The sequence below is a fragment of the Nicotiana tomentosiformis genome, chromosome 9 (genome assembly GCF_000390325.3).
Source record: "Nicotiana tomentosiformis chromosome 9, ASM39032v3, whole genome shotgun sequence".
NCBI lineage: Eukaryota > Viridiplantae > Streptophyta > Magnoliopsida > Solanales > Solanaceae > Nicotiana > Nicotiana tomentosiformis.
Genome location: NC_090820.1, coordinates 12,091,465 through 12,098,853, shown reverse-complemented (window position 1 = coordinate 12,098,853; position 7,389 = coordinate 12,091,465). Strand labels below are relative to the sequence as shown.

The 7,389-nt window shown below is 33.3% G+C and overlaps 1 long non-coding RNA gene across 1 annotated transcript; it reads left to right on the top strand.

Annotated features, from left to right (window-relative positions):
• The first annotated feature begins 692 nt into the window (after window positions 1-692).
• LOC138899484 (uncharacterized) lies at window positions 693-3,447 on the top strand. The gene is made up of 2 exons (XR_011411154.1): window positions 693-1,136; window positions 2,613-3,447. It is a non-coding gene; the product is annotated as an uncharacterized lncRNA (long non-coding RNA).
• The last annotated feature ends 3,942 nt before the right edge of the window (window positions 3,448-7,389 follow it).

The window sequence follows — 7,389 nt, the reverse complement described above, 5'->3', positions numbered from 1 at the left end:
TACCATCACTAAATATTATCAATGAATAGGTTTTAATTAGTTATCTATAATTCGCTCTAATAATTCAAAAAATTAAAATTATATGCAGATAAAAATAGATATTACAAACACTATTATAATAATTTATCTGAATGCACATTACATGAAATGTTAATAGAATTTTTTACACCTTTTGAGAATTATATTGCATAACGACACTTTCATGTTGGTTAAGATAATAATAATAAATATTAATTTTTTGCCTTAATGTTTATGACAATCATTTTATTTTCTTCCACAAACACATGTAGTTGGGTTTAAACAATACCTATCCGATTAAATTGTTCGTATGATAGTCAAACCTAATAATATGCAGTCTTTTTTTATTTTTTGTATTGTTCAGTTTGATTTCCAGTAAGATATAAGATGAAATTATATTATGTATTTGAGCAAATAGAATTTATTCTTTAAAGACATGAAGAATATAATATTGCTACAAGATATATTTGAGTACGAGTTAGCATATTATCAGCAACTAAAGCAAATGCACAATTCATATGTCAAAATCATGATAAGACATTAGAATATTGTTACAAGATATTTTTGAGTACAAGTTAGCATATTATCTGTCATGCCGAGCAACTAAATCAAATGCACAATTCATATTCCAAAATCATGATAAGATATTAGAATATTGCTACAAGATATATTTGAGTACGAGTTAGCATATTATTTATGTGTTTCTCTTTTATACACTCCTTAAGAAAATATTAAATATGAGAGGTTTTTGAATGTTTTACCTTAATTATGTCTTAAGATATAATCTCTTTTTATTTAATATTTACTTATAATTAAAGTATTTGTAGTCTTCGAGAATAATTAATATCAAGGAAAAAATAGAAAAAAGTTAATTAATTTAGTTTTGAACATCTAAAATGATAAATAATTTGAAAGAACTATTTACGAGATTGATAATTTGAGAGAGTATTTTCTTTTTAATTGATTCTTGCTGACCTTGTTTTGCTCCCTTTTTGTCTTAAATTTAAATGGAGTGACAAAGATTCTTACCTTTCCCAAATTCATCTCTCCCGTAAAAGAGAAAACCCTCCCCTGCTGCTCACCGATAACCACTTCATCTTCAGTCCTTCACTGTAACTGTAAGTCTCTCTCTTGTTTATTTTCTGCTGCTATTTCTTTCTCTTTTTGTTTATTTGAAAATTTTGGTATTTGGGTTTCTCTGAAAATCTTAACTTTCTGCAGGTAAATTATAGACTATTAGTATCCTTTTTATTTTCCTTTATTCAATTCAAATTTGATTTTTTCTTCTTGCGATCTTTTATTAATGATTTATTGTGTTAATCTGAAGATTGTTCTCTTGTATCTCTGAAATGATTATATTTGTGTTAGCCTTTTTTTGTTATTTTTGTTTAAATGTTTGCTAGAGCGGTCTTTCATGGTCAAAATAAGCTTTTTGTTGCTTTATGTTTGTTGTTGATGGTGTTCATTTGAAGTTTAATTTTTCAAGCTTTATTCAAATTTCTACTGAATATATGTATGACATCCGAGTTGGATTGACCTGTAGGAAAGTGTTTCTAGTTCTTGTAAATAAGTGTTATCAGAGGCTAAAAGCGCAAAAAAAGCTCTAAGGTTTGTTGGGGCTTTAAGCGCAAAGCGCAAATAAAGCGTGGACTTTAATAAAGAAAGGCACAAATGGAGAAAAGCTACAAATATGTATGTGTAGTCCAAAACTAATATCTATAAGCATGAATACCAATTATATGGACAAAGAAATTGAAGAAAATTTACGATAAAGTGAAATAACAACTGTTTAGTGCCGCGTCTTCCGAATTACGCTCGTTAGCAAGGAAAAGTATGCCTTAGAGCGTTGATGACAACACTGAAGCGTCCGTTAAGCGAGGCGAAACGCTCAACATATTTTGAGTCTCGTTTCATGGCTTAAGCGCGCTTTAAGCGCGCCTTTGATGTAAATTGAAATGGATAACCCGACCTGACAAGACGAATAGTTTGAACCGAAGCTCAAAATTGATCAAATCAACAAAATGTTTTCCCTATTTGGACCATGTAATAGCTAGTACATGTCTACGTTTAAAACAGTGTGACAGTCAGAATATCCAAATCCTAAATTCATATCTCATTCTAATTCTTAGTTGCATTTAGTCCTAATTAAGAACTATCATATGGAGCAATGTGAATGGAAACTTTAGCTCTATATCCCTGGAGTTCTAGATGCCTATGATTCAATTAGTACCCTAGTGTAACTACCATTTTGAAATGTAAGACTATTTGGGAACTTAGTTTTTACACGGTCAGTGTAATCTGACTAGCTATAGCAACTTATATCATGTTTGATATGAAATGTTGTCTGTTATTGTAGGTCAACTTAATCTAACCTGATATATCGTATAAAAGTTTTTTAACTTTGAAGCAGTGCGTACAGAACATAAACTAAAAAATAAATTAAATTAGCTTTAAACTTCTCTTTAAGCTCCCTCCTGCACTTTTAAACCTTTCCGATTGGTGTCCGAGTCTAATTAATACGACTCAAAAACTTTTAGAAGTTTGAATTAACTTCTTTATCTGTTTGACTTGATCTTTCAATTACGACTACTCAGAAAGAAGAGAGAATATGGATATGATCAAAGTTGGCCCAGTGGGCGGACAAGCTGGATCATTTTGGGATGAAAAGGGACGAGACCAAGTTGCTGGGATTTTTGTTTCCTACAGCAAAGACGCAGTTGAGTCACTTCAGTTCCTATTCTATGAGAGTGGAAACATAGTTCTGTCAAACAAACATGGTGTTTTTTATCAGAGTCAAAACTTCTATGCAGTTGTCTTTGATTATCCATCAGAGTTTCTTACTTCGATAAGCGGTTATCACGGAAAACTGAGCCAGTACGAACCTAGAGTTTTGAAATCTATAAAATTTAGCACCAATAAGGGTTCTTATGGACCATTTGGGTGTACCCGGCCTTCAACTGATGCCAGGGACTTCAACTTTCAGATGGAAAACCGTCGTCTTTTTGGTGGTTTTCATGGCAGCGAGAATGGCTCTGGCGTTGAGAGTATTGGGATCTATGTGAAGCCCATCATATCCTCCATGATCAACTTGAGTATCCACGAGTGAAGGTTGAAAAGGAAGAAGATTAACTCATGATATAAACTCATCTTCTTGTTATTAATTTCCAACTGATATAGTTTTGGTGTTCATTGACCTAGAGAAAGTCTAGGACAAAATCCCAAGGGAGATCTTATGGGGATGTTTGAAAGTTAGAAGTGCCCAATATATATGATGGAAGTGAGGATTGTGGGGCAGACTTGGAACACGTTCTACTGTCTTATTTTACTCTACTTATTTGGTTTTACTTTTGCACAATCGATCTACTGATTGCCAGTACGAACCTAGAGTTTTGAAATCTATAAAATTTAGCACCAATAAGGGTTCTATGAGAGAGCTCTCCCATATTTAGTTTGAGCTGTTTTAGATCCTTCGCAGTTTGACTAACCTACTATATATATATATATATATATATATATATATATATATATATATATATATATATATATATATATATGTTTTTTTTAAATCCTGACGTAATGTTCTATTCCATTTTCGAATTTCTAAAATGGCTAAATTTGTGTAAACCAGTGAAAGAAAAATGTTCCAATAGCATCTATATATTCCTAGATTCCCAATCTTAGCTATTCACTCCTAAGATATTCCTATTTTTGGAGCAAAAGGATTGAAAATCTTTAAAATAAGCTTTTAATATTCTCTAGATGCTTCCTCCTGCAGTCTTGGGGTGCATATAATGATATTAATTAATCAAAAGAAGAATTTAAGATAATGAAAACTGAAATTCATTGAACTTCCAAAATTAAATTGAAAGAGAAACTAAGCGTCAGACTACTCCCATTTCGATATATATAGAAGAACAAAAGTACTAATGTGTGACAAATGAAAAGGCCATAATATTGATTTCAACTTTCAGATAGGAAATCATCGTTTTTTGGGTGGTTTTAATGGTAGTAAGAATTCTGATGATATTGAGAGTATGGGGATCTATGTGAAGGCCTCCCAGCTGATCAATTTGAAAGATTCTCCGGTAAATGTTAAAAAGGAAAAAGAAGATGAATAAGATTAACTCAACATACTTTCATCGATCGATTTTGTTCTTGAGCCGAGGGTCTACCCGAAACAGTGCGTACACACTATCTTCCCCAAACCTCACTTATAGGATTTCACCGTGTTTGTTGTTGTTGACTTTCATCTATCGATCTTTTACAAATTAATTTCCAAATGACATAATGCTTATTATTTTACTAGATTTATGCTTGTTTGGTTTGAGTGTTCAGATAAGAGATATTGGTGTTTGGTTTTTATGTAAGGATTACTTTTTGATTATTTATTGGGAAAAAATGTTTAGATGCTTAAGCCCCATCCTCTACGATCAGTGAGGTAAACCATTAACCACCTTCAAATATTGATTGCCAAATTTCATCATCTTCATGTTAATTGGATAAAAATTATTTTCAAGATCTTTAACCAAATTGGTGTTTAGCATTTAAAACTGCATGCACTTTTTCGTAATGACATTTACTTGCACTAGAATACTTCCTCTTTCTCGTTAATTGTGATGGCCCAAAATGTCATCTTTAAATTTAATAATTTATTCTGTGTTCTAAGACCTCGAAAAACACTATTTTATCATTCCTCGACTTGCGTGTGCAGTCCCTAAAATTTTTCGGAAAGTTTTTATGTGAAAATGGATTAAAATGTGAAATAGAGCTTTAAAACTCAATTGAGTTGACTTTGGTCAACATTTTGAGCAAACGGACTCGGATCAGTGTTTTGACAGTTTCGGTAGGTCCGTATCGTGATTTGGGACTTGGGCGTATGCCCGGAATCAAATTCCGAGGTCCCTAGCCCGAGATATGGAATTTTGATGAAAAATTAAAAGTTTAAGTTCAAATAGTGACCGGATATCGAATTATGTGCAAACGACCCCGAAATAGAATTTGAATGATTCCAACAGCTCCGTATGGTGATTTTGGATTTAGGAGCATGTTCGAAATTTTATTGAAAATCCATAGTTGAATTAGGCTTGAAATGGCTAAAATAGAAATTTAAGTTTGGAAGTTTGACCGGGGAGTTGACTTTTTGATACCGGAGTCGGGATCCAGTTCCGAAATTTTTTATAGCTAAGTTATATCATTTATGACTTGTGTGCAAAATTTGAGGTCAATCGGACTTCATTTGATAGGTTTCGACATCGAATGTAGAAGTTGGAAATTTTTAAGTTTCCTTAAGCTTGAGTTGGGGTGTGATTTGGGATTTTAGCGTTGTTTGATGTGATTTGAGGTTTCAAATAAGTTTGCATGATATTTTAAGACTTGTTGGTATATTTGGTTGAGGCCCCGAGGGGCTCGGGTGAGTTTCGGATGGTTAACGAATCAAAAATGGGTCTTAAACAACTGCTGCAAAAGCTGCTGCAAATGTTCTTCTGCCCAGAAATCGAGGGTCATGATCGAAGGCAGGCTCGAGGGCCATGATCAAAGGCAGGCTCGAGGGAAAGGCTCGAGGGCCATGATCGAAGGCAGGCTTGAGGGCCATGATCGATGTCAGGCTCGAGGGCCATGATCGAAGGTAGTGATCGAGGCCCAGGATTGGGGGTTATGACCGAGGCCAGGATCAAGGGCCATAAAGATCGAAGCCGTGATCGAAGGCTGCCTGGGCAGTTGTATAAAACAGGAGATTTCGTCCCATTTGCCATTTTTGACGAACTTGAGATTGAGCAGAAGTGATTTTTGTCAGATTTTCAAGGAACAACATTTGGGTAAATGATTCTAACTCGGATTTGGTCAATATACGCGAATATATTATTGTTTTCACCATTTAATCAATGTTTTGAGATTGAAATTTAGAAAAAATTAAGAAATCTCATAGAAATGAATTTTTGAGATTTCGGTGTCGATTCAGAGTCGGATTTGATTGAAACTGGTATGGTTGGACTCGTAATTGAATGAGTTGTCGGATTTTGTAAGTTTCGCCGGATTCCGAGATGTGGGCCCCACATGCGATTTTTGAGCTAATTTCGGATTTTATTAAAAAATATAGTATTTTCTTATGAAATTGACTCCTATAATTTTTGTTGACTGTATCGAATTAATTATGACTAGATACGAGTCGATCAGAGTCGGAAAATCGAGGAAAATGCATACTATTTGATTAAATTGGAGCAAGTCGAGGTAAGTGACTTGTCTAACCTTGTGTGGGAAAAATTTCTCCTAGGATTGGTATTGTTGTGATAAATTAAAATGTGTTAAAAGTCGTGTACACAGGCTAAATGTGAAAGATTATATTTTTAAATTGTGTAGATCGTTGTTGCATATCAATTAAATAATTTTACCTTGTATTATTCTTCATCATTGACTTAAATGCTTATTATTTTAAATTGCTTGACCTTTTCGTGCTAATTGTTTTACCTGTTTAATTGAAACTTGGTTTCTTTTATTCTGTGCATTATTTGAAGGTTGATTTTCTTTAAATTATATATTATTAATATGAATTATTGGATATTTTAAATTTGGTATTGAAGCAGCGTATTAAAATTTTGAAATATTATTCTGTTGAGTTATTTATTCCCGAATATTTTCGGTGAGATTTTCGTACTCATTGTGATGGAGCCGTGAGCTTTTTATTGTAAAAAAATATTATTGTTGAATTATTTTGGCATGACTCGTGAGCTCTTTATTATGGAAAAATATTGTTGTTGATTTATTTTGGCAAATTAAAATATTTGGGCACTTGAGGTGCAAATTGTGATATTGATACAGATGCAGTGGTATAAGGTTTGGGTGTGAAACGCATGCGGTGAGATAAGGGTGGCTTGATACGCGTGACTAGTAGGGAAAACTACTAGAAGTCATGCGGTGTGATAAGGATGTCTAAAACGGGGATACTATTTCGGAAAAAAATTATTTTCTTTAAAATAAATTGTGAAGACTCCCGCGGTGAGATAAGAAAATGAGATATTATGAATTTATTTATGATTTGGGACTACGAGGCGGTACCTCAGGACTGCCCTTCTTGATATTGATTTATGACCGTAGTTGCCTTTGATTATTTGTTGTGATTTTCTTAAAGTTGAAAGGAATTCTGTTTTGATTCCACGAGATATTATTTGTCATTATTTTGTGTAATTAAATGGTGACATGCTACTTGATTCATTTCCATTGTCATTTTATTTTATTATATTGTTAAACATTTTACCATGCAATTATTATTTTCCAGTAGGGCCTGACCTGACCTCGTCACTACTCTACCGAAGTTAGGCTTGACACTTATTGGGTACCGCTGTGGTGTACTCATACTACGCTTTTGCATATCTT